Source organism: Gobio gobio (genome assembly GCF_949357685.1).
Source record: "Gobio gobio genome assembly, chromosome: 1".
NCBI classification, from domain to species: domain Eukaryota; kingdom Metazoa; phylum Chordata; class Actinopteri; order Cypriniformes; family Gobionidae; genus Gobio; species Gobio gobio.
Window position 1 is genome coordinate 80,506,248 of NC_137097.1, and position 21,375 is coordinate 80,527,622.

General features: G+C 40.3%; 2 protein-coding genes across 3 annotated transcripts in view; one reads left to right on the forward strand and one right to left on the reverse strand.

Moving 5' to 3' along the window:
• The window catches only part of LOC307126351 (GTPase IMAP family member 9-like), a 584,370-nt gene that overhangs the window by 124,705 nt on the left and 438,290 nt on the right, over positions 1–21,375 (reverse strand). The window lies entirely within an intron of this gene.
• The window catches only part of LOC307135411 (galactose-specific lectin nattectin-like), a 125,178-nt gene continuing 124,122 nt past the window's right edge, over positions 20,320–21,375 (forward strand). For both annotated transcript variants that reach the window (XR_013817678.1, XM_079831839.1), the window contains exon 1: positions 20,320–20,384. The gene's annotated coding sequence lies outside the window, so the exon portion shown is untranslated. The remainder of the gene's footprint in view (positions 20,385–21,375) is intronic.

A 21,375-nucleotide genomic window follows, 5' to 3' on the forward strand; every position in this document is an offset into this window, starting at 1 on the left:
CACAAGACTTCTCGCATTCCATTGTAAAATTAAAATCATCCTTCTATCCAAACCATGCTTCCTGGCTAGATTGTATCTCACTAATCAGCCCATCCCTAACCATTTCCCATGATATGTCCTTTACTCCCAAGAATCTCTCTGCTGCCTTGACTATAATTTGAATCTTAGTTGTCTTCTTTTCAGTTTGTGCAGTACAATTAATTACTTCAGCTACGAACAACAAGAAATTTACTTTACTTACAATCATTGTCTCTTCTGTGATCCTACCTTCCATCTCTGATATTTCCTCAATTCTCCTCTCTTTTTGCACATCCCTCTCTTTTCCTTTCTCTCTATTCCTTGTATCAACCACTTTAACAGCTTCTGCATATGTTATATTCCTCTTGGCTCTCTCATTCTGTACTTCAATTGCTCTCTTCCTCACCTCACATCCTCCAAACGCAACACTATGCTCCCCTCCACAGTTGCAGCATTTTGGTCCTGCTCCTTCACATTTGCCATAATCATGTTCTCCCCCACATCTTGCACATCGTTTCTTAGCTTTACACACCATAGCAACATGCCCGTATTTTTGACAATTATAGCATCTTAAAGGAGGAGGCACAAAAGGCCTCACTGAATAACTGATAAATCCAAGCTTGACCTTATCTGGCAATATAACTCCTTCAAACCTAAGCTCAACAGAGAGACTCTCCATTCTGTTCCCTTCTCTACTCATAAACAATTGCCTAGCACCAACTATTTTCCCTCCACTGATGTTACTCTTAAGCTCTTCCATAGTCACTCCCAATGGCACTCCAGATATTACTCCACTTACCCACTGCCTCTGTCCTACAATCTTACTACTCACCACTTCCTGCTTACACATTACTTTAATCTTCATCACTTTCCTTCTTTGCTCTTCACTATTACAAACAATCATCAAATCTCCATTACTTAACACTTTTGCAATCTTAATTTCTCCAACTACTTTCCTCAACTCTTTTGTTAATACAATTGGACTTACCTTTCGCATTCCACCATCCTCTTTAAATTTCAATATTACCTTCAACTCATCCAAATTTACATTCCTCACCTCCTGTTCATTTCCACTCTCCCCTGAACTTCTTACCTCTATCTGATGTTTTTTCTTTCTTTTCTTTGTACCTAAATCTTCCCTTATATCTAAATTCCTCTCTTCTCCTGTCTTTCCTAATTCCATTTGATCATCTTCCACATCCGTATCATCAACACTAACTAGTGTCTCTGGTCCATTTCCACTATAATTTTTCTTATATTTAAACATGATCGATTTAGCTGCATTTGCCGCCATCCACCAAACACCTCCGACAAGTCAAGAAGGGTCATTCCACAAAATCAGTGCCTTTTATGTCCCTAAGAAATAATCAGACATAGAATTATTATAACAACACATACATTTGTGATTTAAAAACATAATAATACTATGGGCCCTATTTTAACGATCTGAAACGCAAGTGTCAAAGCGCGAAGCGCAAGTAACTTTGTGGGCGGGTCTCGGCGCTGTTGCTATTTTCCCGGCGGGATAAATGGCTCTTGCGCCCGGCGCAAATCTAAAATGGGTTGGTCTGAAGTAGCTTCATTATTCATAGGTGTGGTTTGGGCGTAACGTGAATAAACCAATCAGAGCGTCATCCAACATTCCCTTTAAAAGCAGGTGCGCAAGTTCCATTATGGATTGCTATTATTATGGCGTATTTACCAGGCGCACGCCAGGAGCGGTTCACAGCCGAGGAGACTGATGTTCTTGTAAGAGCAGTGAAAGACAGAGAAGTGAAGTTGTAATGTTGTACATTATGGTAAAGGTGATTTCACAGTCTTTTTTTTTTCAGTCTTTCAGTTTTTTCAGTTTTTCAGTCGATTTTTTTTCCTGGTTCTTGACGGACAAACCAATTTGTCAGATGTCCTTATATACATATATGTCTTGCCACTATTGGGCAAACAGGTCTTATCCTTAATTATTACAATTAGCCTGAATAATTTGTAAGCTAGATTTATGCCTATTTTTTCACATCTTCGTGGCACACCACAATGATTTCCGTCATCTTATGTGTTAATATTTTTTTAGTGTAACAATTTATGATTTGCAAAAATAACTGTTTCATCTGTGTAGATTACATGAGCAAAGTGTATGCGCGTTGTGCACGCTATACATTATGGTCAAGCATGCGCCCTTAAAATAGCATAATGAACAACGCGCAACGCGCCACTGACTTTAGACTAGGTTTTTTCTGGTCAGTGGCGCAATTGTTTAATGGAACAGCAAAATAGCACCAGGGATTGTTTGCGCCGGAACACGCCTCCTTTTTTGCGCTGAACCGCCCAGGGAGCGCAAGTTCATTCACTAGTTTAGCGACGTGCTTCATGCGTCGGTTTACAAAGTCAATTGCGCTGGGTGCAAGATAGGGCCCTATGTATTGTTTCCTCAATATTACATTAAATTAAAGTCAATTCAATATTATTTTAAGTAATTAAAATTGCTTCTAAGATGATAAGGGTAAGGTTTTTGCCATGTCCCTCCATATGATTGTTCTTTTTCAGCAGGACTTTTAATTTGCAAACTAAAGGCAAAATTATTCTAAAATCACATTTGCATATAGCTATAAGTATATTCTCATTGTTAAGCAGTGTTTGGGCATAAGTATACTCTTTTTTTTAACATATAAATCATTTTATCGGTGTCCATTGATTCCATGTCATTCCTGTTACCCTCACCAAAAACCCCTTTAAAATAATTGTACATTCCAGTGACATCACTTCCAGGAAGTTACATAATCTCTCATCATTATTCCAACAGTTAAAACACAAGTAATTTTCTCTCTCTCTCTTTTATAATGTTCTATTTTTGATGATTTATGAGGGTTGACTGAGGTGGGGACATCATGCAATGTCAAACCTGTTACCATTTTTAAAGTATAAATTAAAATTATTATTTATTTAACATAATGAAATCAATATCTACAAGTAATATCCTTTCAAAGTTTACACCATGTGCTTTTGTGGTATTGACTGTTAGCTAGCATTTAGCAAATTAGCTTGAATTTGTCAAACCTGTTTCCGTCAGCCCTGTTACTTTTCTAGTAACAGGTTGTGACATGTGGGTAACAGGGATGACATTACATGTGTCACCTAAGCCACACTGTTTTTAAAGTTTATCTGTGTAAAATGCAAAAATTTTTAAATGTCATCCTGCGTGTATTATTGAGCTAATGCCTATATTATTCAGAGTGGGTGGTATGAGGATCAGTTAAATTTTTAGTTAGTATTGTTGGTAATTAAAGTATTAACTGTTTAAATAGTTTTAACATTTGTGTGATGATTTAAATTGTATTTTATATTTGCACTTTAATGCACTTTTCAGATGATAGTAGTATGCCATTAAGTGCAGCAGAAAAACAAAGGATATTGGAAGAATGTTTGTAACCAAGCAGATCTCGCCCTCGATTGACTACCATAGTATTTTTTTCCTACTATGGTAGTCAACATTTTAGATATCTTTGAAATGTAATGTGCTTCACTAATACAACTATGCCAAGTAAGTGCAAAAAATATAATGCAATTTAAAAAGTTTACAATATTATGTAAACAAATTTGTGCAGTGTATGCTGAAGAATGTGTGTCCTGTCATCCCTGTTACTCTGGTCAGTCCTGTTACTATGATGTCAATCCTGTTACGGTCCTTAATTTAATAAAAAATATAAAAAAATATATTTGAAATGGCCTTCCCAGTTTTTCCATTGTAAACCTATCAACATTGTATTTTGGACAAAGCCCTTCTTTTAATATCTCTCTTGTAAAAATATATATTTATCTTAATTGGTATGTGATCATCCTCTAAAATTAGTAAATTCTTGGTCATCTGAATGACAAATATAAGATTGAAAAAAAAATCAAAAATTTGAAACAATCCAACTGAAAAGAGGGACTAAAATACTGCTCAAATACGTTAAAACTATAACATATTTCTAATTAAAACTATTGTATACATTGTAACGCTTGTGTCCCAGGTGAAAAAGTTATTATTAAATATATTAAAAATATACTTGAAATTCAAGTATCATGCTTATAATACATTTGTATTCCCAATATGCTTATTTGAAGTGCATTAAAAATATATTGAATTGCATTTTGTAATATATTTCTTAAAAGTATACTAGAAGTACTTTGGTAATAAATATATGCTTAATTATACTTTTAAGAAATATGCTAAACACAAGCGTACTTTTAATATATTTATAAACAGTATACTAGAAATACTTTGGTTATAAATATATGCTTAATTATACTTTTAAGAAATATGCTAAACACAAGCGTACTTTTAATATATTTCTAAAAAAGTATACTAGAATTACTTTGGTAATAAATATATGCTTAATTATACTTTTAAGAACCATATCTTTAGTGTATTTATTTATGCAATATATTTATGCAATATATAATACATATATAATGCAAAATATACTGTATATAATATATTTATGCAATTATCTTTTTAATATTTTCAAAAGATATTTAAAAAAACATTTAACATTTAAAATGTACCAAATTATAATGTATTATAAACATTTACAAACTATTATTAAGCATTTCAATATGCATACTTATTCATATCATAGATTCACATGTTGTTCATTACATGATCTGTTTGTACTACTGAAATTCCCATAAGGATTTCAACATCATATTATTTGAAATGCATCATAAACACTGATCTATATAGAGAACCGTGGTCATAAATAATAAATCTTTAATAAAAAATCCCTGTTTTTACTTAAATTCAAACCACACATGATTAAACTCCTGATTGGTTCCAGAGCCATTGAGCGACTCTGATTGGTTCTCATGATAATAATGAGCTCAGCCTCTGACTCATACCTCAGATTCCGTTTATCTGATGCTGTGCGTGTATATGTTGCTTGAATGCAATTATAAATCTAAATTTAAACTGTAAATCATATAGAGATTGTGTCTCTTCAGAGGACTTTGAGGAAAACATGTGATTCATGGATTACTTTTTTTGTTGTTATTTTTTGCGATGAGCATTTTGAAACGTGATCAGTTTTGGCGACTTGTCTTTCATCGGAGGGTTATAAATCTCTCATTATTTTGTGACTCCAGGTAAGATTTGTATTTAATTAACGTTATTTTCTATGCCAGTCGTATTTTTGACACAATGTATTTGACACTTTTTTGTTTTCAGTTAATGTACATTCAATTTAACCAATCAGAGCCAAAGCTACATTTCAAGCAAACACGAAGAGATGAAGATACTGCCCACAGAAGTTTCTGGTAAGTTTTAAAAGCTGTTTGCATAAATAGATAACTCACTGTTTAGTTTTTTCCTAGGTTTCCCTGCTATGCATTTGCTAGCTAACAGTGGAATACCGCTGTAACATGATACTGACACCAGCTAATATTAGATATTTAGCAACTTCAGCACTATAGTCATATATAAAGTCCCTTTCTAAAGACTGAATCTGTTTAAAACTGACCTGGTGACATTTGTCTGTCTTAAAGGAACTGTATGTAAGAAATGTATTTCAATTAATCATAAAATCGCCCTGATATGTCACTAGACATTAAGAAATCATGTTAATTTCAAATATTTATATCACTGACAACAGTTGTCCGGCCAGGATATTGTCATGTTAAAAGTGAAGTTGCAGCCCTCAACTGATGTTGATGTTGACATGATGTTGACAAGCGCCACCCTCCACCTGTCTACCAATCACAAAGTCAGTAGTGTTTCGGCATCCGGGTTGCCAGCTCTGCTCTAGTTACCACAGCTGCTGCTACAAACTTTTTGGATAAAAAATAAAACTTTACGAAACCTAAAAGACCTCGTTATGAATCAGAAAAACGTTGTGACAATGAAAAAAACAAAAAACTTGCTGTGTAGGACTCGTCACTTGCCATTGGAAGCTCCTTGTAGCAGCCTACGTTCCTGCTGGATCCTGCAGCCTATCTGGCAACCTCGAGTCAGGGGAAGGGGGAGAGGGGATACACCGCTCTACAGTAATTTGAAAGTGATTGCAGTACCAGTTTTGGCCACAATCTTACATACATTTCCTTTAAAACAACTATAAAACAATGCAAACTAATTATAAAACTAATTGTCCAATGCATCGGCAGAAAACATAATTAGTCATTTTAACATGTACAACATTACATTAACATTATTTTTATTTGCAAAATGTAGTTGTGTATTTATTTCTGATTTCCTGATACATTTGGCTTCATGGTAATGAGGTAAATGATCTTTGAAAAGTTTGAGGTAACACTTTACAATAAGGTTTTATTAGCTAACATTAGTTAATGCATTAGTTAACATGGAACTAACCATGAACAACACCTCTGTTCAGCATTAGTTAATCTCTGTTAAAAATCCAGCTGTTCATGGTTTGTTCATGTTAGTTCACAGTGCATTAACTAATGTTAACAATATTTTAATAATGCATGAGTAAATGTTGAAATTAACATTAACAAAGATAAATAAATGCTTTATAAGTGCAGTTCATTATTAGTTCATGTTAACTAATAATGACAACTAATGAACCTTATTGAAAAGTGTTACCAAGTTTGAAATAACCATGTTATATGAACTCAAATTTACTTTGTCTTGAGCTGACCAGCCAACTATGGCAACGTTGATTGGTGTTTATATTTGTTCAAGCTTGACAGCCTGCCTTTTTGTTTATTTTCTAAAATATATTTTTAATTACAGATACGTACAAAGATTAAATTGTAAAAAGGAATGCTTATAAGAGAGTGTACATCTGAAACTGCTGAGGCTGTGAAGGGTTTTGGTTATATTACCCATCAGGTACATTCATTGTACTCACGTCATTCTTAAAAAGAAAACAAATCCTTCATCATCATTTGTCTGGCTGTTTTTTTGTGAAATATTAATTAATTTGTTTTTCCCTTCAGATCAGCTGCTATAGAAGACAGAGTGCAGAGACAAGCAAAGAAGAGAGAAGTAAGTATGATTTAATCTCGTATCACCTCTGTTGTACAGATTTTGAATCATGCCTAATGGAGGGTGATTCGGTCAGTCTTGATAGGAAAATTATATCACAACTGGCCCCAAATGGCTCATTTCTGTGCTTCCTTTGAGTCATTCATGTAAAAATCTGTCTGTTATTTAATTGTTTTTGTTTTTCGGTAAAGCCCCAGGTCACTTGTCATAGTCGTCCTGGCATGCCATTTTGCACTACTTCTAATTTCCTTAAATATCCGCAACAGAGGTGAAGAGTGCATGTTATCATGACCATAATAGACACATTAATTGGAAATATAGGTTAAAATAAACCACAATAAAGTGGCACAGGGGTAATACTGATGTGTTTTATGTCGTAGAATAAAATGTGAAAGTGTCTTGAGCTTGTGTTCACCACAGACCTTATTTCAGCCATTTAAACAAAATCGCATTCAAAAAACACATTGACTTTGGTACGAGAGAACCGGAAGTGCCAAATGCTAACTCGCTTCCGTGTTTTGGCCTACAAAGTGATATAAATGGTAATTGGACTGCATTTATATATGTTGAAATACCTGAACCTGGTATATAACCTGAAATACACAGGTTGCATTATTGCTTCAAATAACGATATCAGTGACTGATGAATCTCTGCTCGCTGTAAGTGGTGTTGTTGGTCTTCTTCTAATCTTATGTTCATTGTAACTCATAGATTGCTGTATAGTGACGACAGACAAAAGGATACAAATGGACAAGCTTGATGAAGATATATTCAAAGATTTGAAAAGTAAACTGAGAAGTCACGAAATTGTAATGCATATCTATGTAAATTATATATGAAATATTATATTCAAACATGGATGCAAAACTGTTAATCATTGATTCATTTTATATAAATATTTTTTTTCGCTTTCACAGATCCTGTGATAAAGAAGTCTTCAAACATTACGGTGTCTGAATCGCAAGCCCTCTGTTGCAGAAAATGCAAGTCGTACTCCGAAGTGACCTTCCACTTGAAGATGATGTGGCATTCAAACTCTTCTGTTTCTTTGTTTGGTTCAGCCTTTTGCAGGCTTGTTTGTTAAATAAAAAACACGGGCACAGCTAGGACTGGAGCACCCTAGCGCCAGGCGTCGCAGGGAGGTGCAAGCTGTAGAACCATATAAATGTGTGTGGGGTAGCCCACCCAGCCGCCTCGCAGATATCCTGCATAGGGATTCCTGAAAGGAGGGCCACCGAAGAGGCCATGCCTCTGGTGGAGTGAGCCCTCACGGCCATAGGTGAAGGCAAATTGCGCACCTGATAGGCCGTGGCGATTGCCTGGACATTCCAGTTACTGATTGTCTGCGTAGATGCAGGCAGCCCTTTCTTGGGTGAACCAAAGCACACTAATAACTGTTCCACTCTCCTCCACTGAGCAGACTTCTCCAAATATATTCTTAAAGCTTTGACCGGGCAGAGCAGGTGAAGTTTCCCTTCTTCCGCCGTCGCGTGAGGCAGAGGATGGAATGCCTGAAGAACCAAAGGCCTGACCACACTAGATGGTACCTTGGACACGTCAAGAGATATTCACGCAGTAGCGTGTTGACGCCTTCTCAGAGAACGGTGTTCCTGGGAGTCGTATGGGATTCTCTACGATGTGGGCACACCGATCGCGTGTGTCATTTTAATTGCAGATCCGTAACCTGCGTGCTGCCTCTGCAACGTGAGATTGAATCTTGCATTAAGAAGTGGCGAGCTCTCGTTATAACTTCAACTTTCTCGATTCTGAGCACGTTGTCATGATCCTGGCTCTTTCCTTTCTCTCTTTTCTCCCTCTTCTGGTCACACTCATTATTACATTCTGTTACGCACACACATTTGCATTCATTTACTCAATCGTTTTCAGCTGTCTCTCATCACCTCATTCCTTACGTACTCACATTCTTGTTCATTATCTCTATCGTTCTCATCTGTTGCCCACTTTCTCTGATTGGTTTCTCTATTTCTTGTCCTTCCTTTCTCTTGTTCTTCGTCAGATTATTGCCTAGATGTTACGTACCTGTTTTTCTATCACTGTCCCGTCTTAGTCCCGTCCGGTGCATGTTCATTCCTGACTGATTTATTATCACCTCGTATCTGCTCTATTCGAAGTCTCCAGCTACGTGAGTGGTTTACGGCTTGGCATTCCTTGCTCTCTTCGGACCCAGCCTATCTCTCTGCCTCCGGGGATTTCCCATTGCCGTTCCTGACCGGGCGGTTCTGTTCCCTTACGTTTGATGAACTTTCTGTTGGATTTAAATGCCTTGTGGCTACCTGAGTTATTCTGCCCTGATCTGAATTAAAGCTTTGTCAAATCACCTTCTGCTTTTGGGTCCTCATCTCCTGTACGTGACAGAATAATCTGACCAAGAGGAATGGACCCAGCGAAGGAGAGTCATCTTCAAGCAGCGTTCAAACTTCAGGGAGCTTTTCTGGGCCGTCATGAGGAGGAGCTGGCTGCAGCTCGTGAGGCCATGGATTCCCTTGCAGCTCGCATGACCGAGATTGCGCAACAGTTTCATCACCTCCGTGTTGAGTTTTCTTCTTCCAGTGGTCAGGGTGTTCCAGAGCCCAGAGTCAACAACCCGCCGTGTTATTCCGGTGAGCCAAGGGAATGCCGATCATTTTTGACCCAATGTGAGGTGGTCTTTTCTCTGCAGCCTTCCACGTACGCGTCCGAGGGCTCTCGCATCGCCTTTGTCATCTCACTGCTGACTGGCCGCGCCCGGGAGTGGGGAACAGCGGTATGGAATTCTGAGGCCAACTGCCTTAGTCGTTTTATCAGCTTCAAGGAAGAGATGCTGCGGGTCTTTGACCGCTCCGCGTTCGGAGCAGAGGCTTCCCGGCTCCTGTCTACGCTTCGCCAGGGGAGAGGTTCAGCAGCCGATTTCTCAATTGAATTCCGTACCTTATCCGCCTCCTGTGACTGGAACGAGTCAGCCCTGGTAGCTCGTTTTCTCGAGGGGCTAAATGGCGAGATTAGGGACGAGATCCTTGCTCGTGAGCCACCGACTCGGCTGGATCTTCTTATTGACTCAGCCATTCGCATTGAGAAGCGTTTTGAGATTCGTCGCCGCAGTCGCACTCTGGATGGATCGCTTCTTTCCTCTCCGGTGCTCTCATCTCCACCATCTCCTTCGGCTGATAACTCCGAGCCAATGCACCGGGGTGGTCTGCGAATCTCCGCTGCTGAGCGCCAGCGCCGCATCATGGGACGCCTATGTATGTACTGTGGGTCTGCATCTCATCGAGTCGCCACCTGCCCGGTAAAAGCCAGAGCTCACCCGTAGAGAGAGGGTTACTGGTGAGCGCTTCAACTTTAGACCCTCCGCCACGCACACGCACTACTTTCTCCGCTCTCATCCGCTGGTTGGGAGATTCCGTTTCCTGCCCGGTATTGATCGATTCGGGAGCCGAGGGAAGTTTTGTTGATGAGACTTGGGCTCGTGAACAGGGGATTCCCCTCATTGAACTTAAAGACTCCACCCCTGTACACGCTCTTGATGGTAGTATCCTCTCTAGAGTGCGCTTTGCCACAGTTCTGGTGAGTCTCACCATATCAGGCAATCATCAAGAGACAATTTCTTTTCTTGTTTTCCATTCCCCTTATTACCCTGTTGTTTTAGGACATCCCTGGTTAGTAATGCATAACCCTCAGATTGACTGGTCCAGAGATTCCATTCTTTCTTGGAATTTGTCTTGTCATGTTAACTGTTTGTCGTCTGCTGTTTCTCCTGTCTCTTCTATTTCTGTTTTCCAGGAGGAGCCGGGTGATTTGTCTGGGGTCCCGGAGGAGTACCATGATCTTCGGGCGGTTTTCAGTCGTTCCAGGGCCACTTCTCTTCCTCCGCATCGACCTTATGACTGTAGTATCGACCTTCTTCCGGGTACCACTCCCCCACATGGGAGACTTTATTCTTTGTCCGCTCCCGAGCGCGAAGCACTTGAGAGATATTTATCGGACTCGCTTAACGCCGGTACCATTGCACCTTCCTCCTCCCCTGCCGGTGCGGGTTTTTTCTTTGTTAAAAAGAAGGATGGTTCATTGCGTCCCTGCATTGATTATCGAGGGTTGAATGACATCACGGTCAAGAATCGCTATCCCTTGCCGCTGATGTCATCTGCTTTCGAGATCCTGCAGGGGGCCAAGATTTTTTCTAAGTTAGATCTCCGCAATGCTTACCACCTTGTACGCATAAGGGAGGGGGACGAATGGAAGACTGCGTTTAATACTCCGTTAGGGCATTTCGAATATCGCATTCTTCCGTTCGGGTTGGTCAACGCCCCTGCCGTGTTCCAAGCGTTAATTAACGACGTTCTTAGAGACATGCTGAACATTTTTGTTTTCGTTTATCTCGACGATATTTTGATTTTCTCTCCCTCTCTCCAAGTACATACTCAGCATGTTCGTCAAGTTCTTCAACGTCTCCTAGAGAATCGATTGTTTGTTAAAGCAGAGAAGTGTACTTTCCACGCTCAGTCTATTTCTTTTCTCGGTTCTGTGATTTCCTCGGAGGGGGTTAGCATGGACCCTTCCAAGGTTCGTGCTGTCACCGATTGGCCGGTACCCGACTCGCGTGTCGCCCTTCAAAATTTTTTGGGTTTTGCAAATTTTTACCGTCGGTTTATCCGTAATTTTAGTCAGATCGCCGCCCCTCTCTCGGCGCTCACATCCGTCAAGGTCCGTTTCTCCTGGACTGATGTGGCTCAGGTTGCTTTCGATCGCCTCAAATCCCTTTTTACGACGGCGCCTATTTTAAGAACTCCAGACGTCTCCAGACAATTCATAGTTGAGGTCGATGCGTCAGAGGTGGGCGTGGGAGCCGTCCTTTCCCAGCGCTCATCCTCTGACGCGAAGGTTCACCCTTGCGCTTACTTTTCACATCGTCTCTCTCCCGCCCAACGCAATTATGATGTTGGTAACCGCGAATTATTGGCAATCCGTCTTGCTCTCGGTGAGTGGCGTCACTGGCTTGAGGGTGCTTCGATTCCGTTCATTGTCTGGACTGATCATAGAAATTTAGAGTACATTCATTCTGCTAAGAGACTCAATGCCCGTCAGGCTCGGTGGGCACTTTTCTTTACACGTTTTGACTTTTCCATCTCCTACCGTCCTGGTTCTAAGAACCTTAAGCCAGATGCTCTCTCGCGACAGTTCGATTCTCCAGAGGTTGTTCCTACTAACGAGGAGATTCTTCCTCAGGGTATGGTGGTGGGCGCAGCTGTCTGGGGAATAGAACGTTTGGTTAAGCGATCTTTGGCTCATGCCATTACTCCTCGTCTCTGCCCTAGAGGTCTTCTGTACGTTCCTCCATCTACTCGTCTCGCTGTTCTTCAATGGGGTCACTCTTCCAAATTATTCGCTCATCCTGGTGTTAGGGGCACCGTCACTGCCATCCGCCAGAGGTTCTGGTGGCCCTCTCGTGAGCGCGACATACGGCGTTACGTCGCTTCGTGTGCTGTCTGCGCTCAGACTAAGTCTGGTAATGCACCCCCGGCGGGATTGCTGCGTCCTCTTCCGTTACCGTCTCGCCCGTGGTCGCACATCGCCATGGATTTTATCACAGGTCTTCCTGCCTCTGAGGGGAACACCGTGATACTCACTGTCGTGGACCGTTTTTCCAAGGCTGCTCACTTTGTCCCCTTACCAAAGCTTCCGTCCGCTAGAGAGACCGCACAAATAGTTGTCGACAAGATTTTTAAGATACATGGTCTCCCCTCCGACATCGTGTCCGATAGAGGTCCCCAATTCTCTTCTTTGTTTTGGAAGGAGTTTTGTCGTCTTATTGGGGCTTCGGCTAGTCTCTCCTCCGGTTTTCATCCTCAAACCAATGGCCAGGCCGAACGAGCCAATCAGATAGTCGGGCGCATCCTCCGTAGTCTAGCTTTTCGCAATCCGGCTTCCTGGTCAGAACAGCTTCCCTGGGCAGAGTACGCGCATAATTCCGCTCCGTCCTCTGCGACGGGTTTATCACCTTTTCAGTGTTGCCTTGGTTACCAACCTCCGCTTTTTCCCTCACAAGAGACGGACGCTAGGATGCCGTCCGTCGAGGTCTTTATTCGACGTGCTAAGCATACTTGGAGAGCGGTCAGATCTTCCCTTTGCAAGTCTCGTTCTCGTACACGGCGGGCCGCTAATAGGCGTCGAGTTAAGAGTCCTCGGTATTCTGTTGGGCAGAGGGTTTGGTTGTCCACCCTTAACCTACCTCTTCAATCCACTTCGCGTAAACTGGCACCTAAATTTATTGGACCATTTCGGGTCCTTAAGGCTGGCTAGCCTCATCGAACACGGCCAGCCGCAAGCGAAGCACCCTGAGCGGCAGCTTATCACAATCGCCGCAGGCGGCTTCCTCGAAAGCCGCCCTAGCGTGCTGCACGCCCAGGCACTGTACACAAAGCATATGTGTGTCCGTGCCCGACATATAACGGGGACACAGGTGCACACAACGCTAGTATTGCCCACCCGGAGTCGCCATACTTTTCACTTTTATATATATATTCTTTTTTGTGACAAACAACACCAAATAGACAGACAGTTTTGTACACAGAGCGCTATGCTGAAGAGCGATAACTGCCGTTACTATGCGTTGGCTCCCCTTATGTATCTTCCGGGTATGCCGTCACATACTACGTCATGACGCAACACCAATCAGGATTGGAATAGTTTCATTCATACTTCAGACACACTGTTGCTAAGGGAGCGTCCCCAAATCGTCGTTTCGACGCAGTGCGAGTTCCCTCGAAAGGGAACTAGTTGGGACCCAATGTGTTCAGTACAGCTGTCTACGTTTGTTTCTCCGGTGACTTGAAAACTTTGTCTTAATTTTGTCTTTTGTTGCAGGAGCTGAGGCTTCAGGGCAGGCCACTAGTAGGCCCTCGTGTGTGGTGGTGGGATTATGTCACGATTATGTTTATACTTTTTAAAAATCACAAGAGCACATTTAAAATAAGGGGTTTATAATCTAATTTAATTGATATGGTACTCCACATAGGAAGAACAGACATGCCAACTTACTGACCTGATGCAGACACATAGCTGAAGTGGACTGATATCGACTTGATTTGGAGCGAGGTTTGTGAAAATAAGCGGGTCAGCTAGAAATCAGCCCCAATGTCTCTCCATATGAGCATGCGGCAGTTCCGTTTTTTACCGCAGATTTACGTTGGAAATTTGAAGGGAGATTGTAGAGGCAGGGAGGACTGGCCGCCCCACTAATATCATGAAAACATGCCTGCCGAATCCATGCACTACATGTTAATATATCCTGCTCTGGAAAAATCTGAATTTTTTTTTTGTTGGAGAACGCTGAACACATTCTTAATTTATTATTAATTCAGTGTCTATGTTTGTCTTTGTTTTCAGTGTCAAACTTTGGTAAAACATTAATTTTCACTGCATTAATCCGACCTATCAATATCAGATCTTCAATTATCCTTCCATTTAAATCTGTGAATGATCCCCCCCACAATACACTATGCGCATTAAAATCTGCACACCACACAACTTTGCTTCTGTTTTGCCCTTGTATATTTTAACAAGTCATCCAATTCCAAGCTTTTACAGGGATTATAATAATTGATAATAGTTATCCTATCTCCTCTTTCCCATACCTCCACCACTATATATTCTTGATAATTTTCCCTTCCCATTTCTCTAAACGGAATTCCTTCTTTTATGAATGTAGCACACCCTCCTCCTCTTCCAAGTTTCCTATCATTCCATATTGGTGAGTGACCACATATTAAAACTCTATATTTGATTTCAACCAAGTTTCCTGGACACAAATTATATCAGGTTTCACTGCCAATTTATTAATAAAATGTTTGAATTCCTGTCCATTTGCCATTAGGCTCCTTGCATTCCATTGCAAGAGGATTACCATAATAATAATTAACCATTCCATAACTTGACTGATTCGTGAGGTTCTCCCTCACTTCTTCCCATGTCAGTTCCACCAACCCTAGGTGATTCACTGCTGCTTTCACTACCAGCTGTATTTTATCATTTTTTGACTTTACTTCAGCTGTACTATTAATAAGCCCTGCTATGAATGTTACCAAGTCCTTTTTATCAACATAAATTCTGTCAGCTGAGCATTTTTGTTGTTCCTGTTCCTCTATTTCTTCATGCACAGTCACACTACTGTTTTGCTCTTTTGCAACCCTTGCAGCTTATGCATAAGTCATCCTTCTTTCAACTGGATATTATTATCTCTTTTCATCACCTCACATCCCCCATACGCCACATTATGATCGCCTCCACAGTTGCAACATTTTGGTTGTAATCTTGCACCACACTTTCCATACTCATGGTCTCCGCCACACCTCACACATCTTCTCTGCTCTTTACAAATTGTTGCTGTATGACCAAATCTTTAACGGTTAAAACACCTCAAATGTTTAGGTACATACATTCTCACTGGGTAGCTCAAAAAACCTAGGAAAACCTTATTTGGCAAATCTTTTCCTTCAAATTCAATCAGTATTGATTCACTTTCCCTCTTCTTACTGTATTTTGTTGTTTTCAATCTTTGAGGGTCTATTATTACCCCTCCTTTGACGTCTCTCTTGAATTCCACCACACCAACATTTATTGGCACTCCTGTGATTACTCCTTTACATCACCAACATTTCTCTTTGAACTTTCTACCTTTATTTTCCCAATCTCTTTAACTCTGAGTGTTTTTTCAACTTGCTCTGTAAATTGCCATCTCTGAGGATTCTTGCACTTATAATATCCCCAGTTTTATTTGCTAGAGCTGTAGTTAACACAAATGGGTTGATCTACGATGAATGTTGAGCGTTCTCATTCTCTCCTCGTCCTCACTTCCAGATCTCTCTTCATTGTCACTTCTCATTTCTTTTACTTCAGCTATCAAACATCATTCCTCGTCTTTCCCCCTCATTCTCCTCATCCCTTCCTTCGCCACAATACATTTCTGACCACCTACCTTCCTCTGATTCATTAATGGAGCACTCAACCGCCTCACAAATCATATGGCCATCACGTTTTGTTTTCCCCATTACCTGCCAGTTCTTTAAACTTCGTTCTCGTCCGGCTGACACCGCAACCATCTTCCCTCTCGCCTCGCGGTTGTCGTAAATACCAGAACGCCACTCCGACGGAAACACACCAGGGACAAAACCTTCCTATTGTTTGTCCTCTGTTCCCTTAAATAGCTAAACTCGAGCATCTATTAAACAGAGCGCCCTCTAATGCTCAGGTGAATAACAACAATTCTGCACCAAGAAGCTATCAGTAACAGGAAAACTGTTACAATATTTAGATTTATATGGGCATATTATGCTGCTGTAGTTATTCAGATTATTTAAGATGAGTGTCATTAGTGTTGGTTTTTGTTTTATCCATGTCATATTGTGAGAAATTACAGTATCAAGGCCTGTTTACACCAAGGACGATAATAATAAAAGATTCTAAAAATATAGTTCTAATTATTACAGAATAGCAAAGTTCACACGATAAAGAAACAGAGAAACAATGTTTCATAGAAATATTGTTTGCTTGTTTGCTTGCTAATGCCATATAAAGATGATTGAATGCTGCTTGGAAAGAACCTGCAAATTTGACTTCCTCTTTTTTGTAGAGTTGGATGAGATGAGCAAAAGTTGTAAAACTGAACTTAATGTTTCAAAACCAACCACACAGGTTATCGAGAGGATACAAAAGGGTGAAGAGAACGTGTTGAAACCGCCAGCGGAGATGAGACAGACGAAAACTACAGTGAACGAGTGCTAGAAGAAGATAACAGCGTAAACGACAGAGGACGGACATCTGGCATGATTTACAGAAAAGTTATTCAGGAAGATCACCTCAAGAAGTTTTCTCTTATAAGATACCATCAACACATGCTGTGTGTTGTTGTTTAACACATCTCTTTTTTGATTTGTGACTTTTTTAGCATGTGTTTGATGGTATTTTGACACGTGTTGTGTAGATTTTTAACACACAATGTGTGTTAAAATGTAACTCTGGATAGAATAGCACTGGGTTTGTGTTAATGAAAAAAATAATAGGTATATTTTGTATGGTATCCCATAAAAGGCTCTAAAATAAATAAAACAATACATTAAAATAAATAAATAAAATCTTAATTTATAAAAAGTGTAAAGATTAACGCATGTTTTTTGGCAGCCAATCACGTCATGCCTTCAAACACTTTCACCGCTTTTCACTTGTTATTACTGACCAGACTGACTATATTTCTGAGATGAACAGGATTTGGTGTTGATGATTCATTGAATGCTTCATCTGAAGTCTCCAGAATCAGGATTAGTGGCTCCTTTATTTGAGCTCTTGACCCTTGACTCTTTCACATCAGTTTTTCTCTGTTTGCTCTGACTGTGTGTTTATTTGAAGCAGCAGAACTAGCCATGAGAAAAATATGATCAGATGATATTATCATCACGTAGTTATGTTAAGCTCATCAAGAGTTTATTGTCTGAAAGACGACTTTTAAAAAGGTTTTTATTATTGTGGTTTTCTAGTATGAGATTAGTTACATGTGTTAAAATCTACACAACATGTGTCATCCCTGAGCGCACACACTACATGTGTTAAAATCTACACAACATGTGTCGTCCCTGAGCACACACACACTATATGTGTTCAAATCTACACAACATGTGTCGTCCCTGAGCACACACACACTACATGTGTTAAAATCTACACAACATGTGTCATCCCTGAGCGCACACACTACATGTGTTAAAATCTACACAACATGTGTCGTCCCTGAGCACACACACTACATGTGTTAAAATCGACACAACATGTGTCGTCCCTGAGCACACACACTACATGTGTTAAAATCTACACAACATGTGTCGTCCCTGAGCACACACACTACATGTGTTAAAATCTACACAACATGTGTCATCCCTGAGCGCACACACTACATGTGTTAAAATCTACACAACATGTGTCGTCCCTGAGCACACACACTACATGTGTTCAAATCTACACAACATGTGTCGTCCCTGAGCACACACACTACATGTGTTAAAATCAACACAACATGTGTCGTCCCTGAGCACACACACTACATGTGTTAAAATCTACACAACATGTGTCATCCCTGAGCACACACACTACATGTGTTAAAATCTACACAACATGTGTCGTCCCTGAGCACACACACTACATGTGTTAAAATCTACACAACATGTGTCGTCCCTGAGCACACACACTACATGTGTTAAAATCTACACAACATGTGTCGTCCCTGAGCACACACACTACGTGTTAAAATCTACACAACATGTGTTGTTCCTGAGCACACACACTACATGTGTTAAAATCTACACTACATGTGTTATCCCTGAGCACACACACTACATGTGTTAAAATCTGTGTCTTTATTTGTGCTGCTCTTGATAGATTGCGTTAAACCATACGCTAAACTCCTTAACACCATATAACCTAATAGTGTAAATTAAAGTGTTTATTACCACAATGGGTTAAAGACATGTATTTCAACTTCCAGCTCATTACTGAGTAATATACACCGATCAGGCATAACATTATGACCTTCCTAATATTGTGTTGGTCTCACTTTTGCTGCCAAAACAGCCCTGACCGGGCATGGACTCCACTAGACCCCTGAATGTGTGCTGTGGTATCTGGCACCAATATGTTAGCAGCAGATCCTTTAAGTCCTGTAAGTTGCGAGGTGGGGTCTCCATGAATCAGACTTGTTTGTTCAGCACATCCCACAGATGCTCGATTGGATTGAGATCTGGGGAATTTGGAGGCAGAGTCAACGCCTCAAACTCGTTGTTGTGCTCCTGAAACCATCCCTGAAGCATTTGTGCTTTGTGGCGGCGCATTATCTGCTGAAAGAGCCACAGCCACCAGGGAATGGGTGCACATGGGCTCAACAATGTTTAGGTAGGTGGGACGTGTCAAATAACATCCACATGGATGGAGGACCCAAGGTTTCCCAGTAGAACATTGCCCAAAGCATCACTGCCTCCGCCGCCACGCCTTCTTCCCATAATGCACCTGGGGCCATGTGTTCCCCAGGTAAGCCACTCACACACACCCGGCCATCCACGTGATGTAGAAGAACACGTGATTCATCAGACCAGGCCACCTTCTTCCATTGCTCCGTGGTCCAGCTCTGATGCTCACGTGCCACTGTTGGTGCTTTGGGCGGTGGACAGGGGTCAGCGGCTGTGCCGCCCCATACACAACAAACTGAGATGCTCTGTGTATTCTGATCCCTTTCTATCAGAACCAGCATTAACTTCTTGAGCAGTTTGAGATCCAGTAGCTCGTCTGTTTGATCGACCACACGGGCCAGCCTTCGCTCCCCATGTGCATCAATGAGTCTCGGCTGCCCATGACCCTGTCGCTGGTTCTCCACTGTTCCTTCCTTGGAGCACTTTTGATAGAGACTGACCACCGCGGGAACACCCCACAAGAGCTGCAGTTTTGGAGATGCTCTGACCCAGTCGTCTAGCCATCACAATCTGGCCCTTGTCAAACTTGCTCAAATCCTTACACTTGCCCATTTTTCCTGCTTCTAACAACTTTGAGGACAAAATGTTCACTTGCTGCCTAATACTGTATATCCCACCCACTAACAGGTGCCGTGATGAAGAGCTGGTCAGTGTTATTCACTTCACCTGTCATAATGTTATGCCTGATCGGTGTATCATTATTTATATTTATATATTAATATATTTATATATACATTTATATTTATATATTCATACTACTCAAATACTGTAAATATGTTCATAATCTGTAAATGTTTATTCTGACTAAACGTAACTGTGACCTTATATTTTTTATACTATTTTTCATATTTTTATTCTTAGAATTTGTATTACTATGTTCTTGTTGTGTTTGTATTGTATATGTGCACTGGAAGCTTCAGCACCAAGAAAAATTCCTTGTGTGTGCAAGCACACTTGGCAATAAAGCTCTTTCTGATTCTGATTCTGATTATGGTTATAATTATGGTTGGTAGCCCTATTCAATTTTACTTATTACTTAACAATTGGTTAATAGTCATTAGCCTCAACAAGTAAAGTCATAATATAATGATACCTTTGCAAATCATTAGATAGTGATTAACAATTGAAAGATGAAATGCATGGCTTTGAACAATTGTGGTAATTAACACACTACTGTGGTTGCTTTCCTGAAAGTCATGTGATAGATTGGATAGAGAGATCTGACATCTCAACAACATGCAGATCCTTTCTGATTGGCTGACATGCATATTACGTAACACGAGTACACTTATTTAAGGCGGCAATGTATTGGCAAAAAAATACAGCAAAATAATTCAAGAAAACAAGACGCATCTCTTATATCCTATCCAGCAGAAAAACTCAGGTTTGACTTTTTTACGTTTAAATTTATTTAACTTTTAGCCTACTAAAACCCATTTAATCATTTTTGATTCATGTTACTTTCTGGGAATGTCAGGTCTGTTGGAACATTTCCAGAACAGAGCTTAGAGATTTTTTTTTTTTTTGGTTATTCAGGATGTGTAGCCTATATATATTTTTTTTGGTTATTCAGGATGTGTAGCCTATATTTTATGTTGTGCATGTATGTCTCACACAGTTCATAGGCAAATTAATGATTATACAATGCTCTGATGCAGATTTTTGCCAATTTGGATTTTCTTTCTAAGAACTATAATTGACAGCATATACTAACAAAAATCTTTTCTTCAATCCAAAATTTTATTTTCATAATGAAATGTTATTAAACATTACAATTTTCTATAGTATGCGTGTTGTAAAACTGAAACGGGGGAACATTAGGCACAATTTAGTAAACGAGTGAACAAAGTATTATGTGCTGGGCTCCATACATTATACAATCTACCAATTAGCGTCTGGTTTTAGACATGCTTTTTTTGGGTGGTAAATTATGGCGAAAAACACCAGTACATTGACTAGTGCAAACCTCAGTAAATCACCTTGCATGATTCATTTAAATACTCCTACAAATGCATATGCAATAAGGTCAGCCGCAATTATAACACTGTCTAAGCCTTTTCAGCGCTAATTTTTCACTGCGTGCCTTTAGTAAATCCTGACAGTAGTTTTTCAACACCAAAAGAGGGTTTGCGCTGGAGCAAGCTGTTAGTAAATCTGACCCTTAATGTATAAATAAACGCCTTGTGTTCATATTCTGGGCTCATCTGCTTTTCTATACATAGTATGCTTTATTAATATGGTGTTTACTAAGTTATCACTGTCTCACTTCTTTTCATTCATTCTGTCAAGTGGACTATATTAGTGAACTAATGCAAGGAATAGTGAATGAGGGTATAGCCTATATGCCAGTGCTCAAAGTCGACACTCAGAAGCTG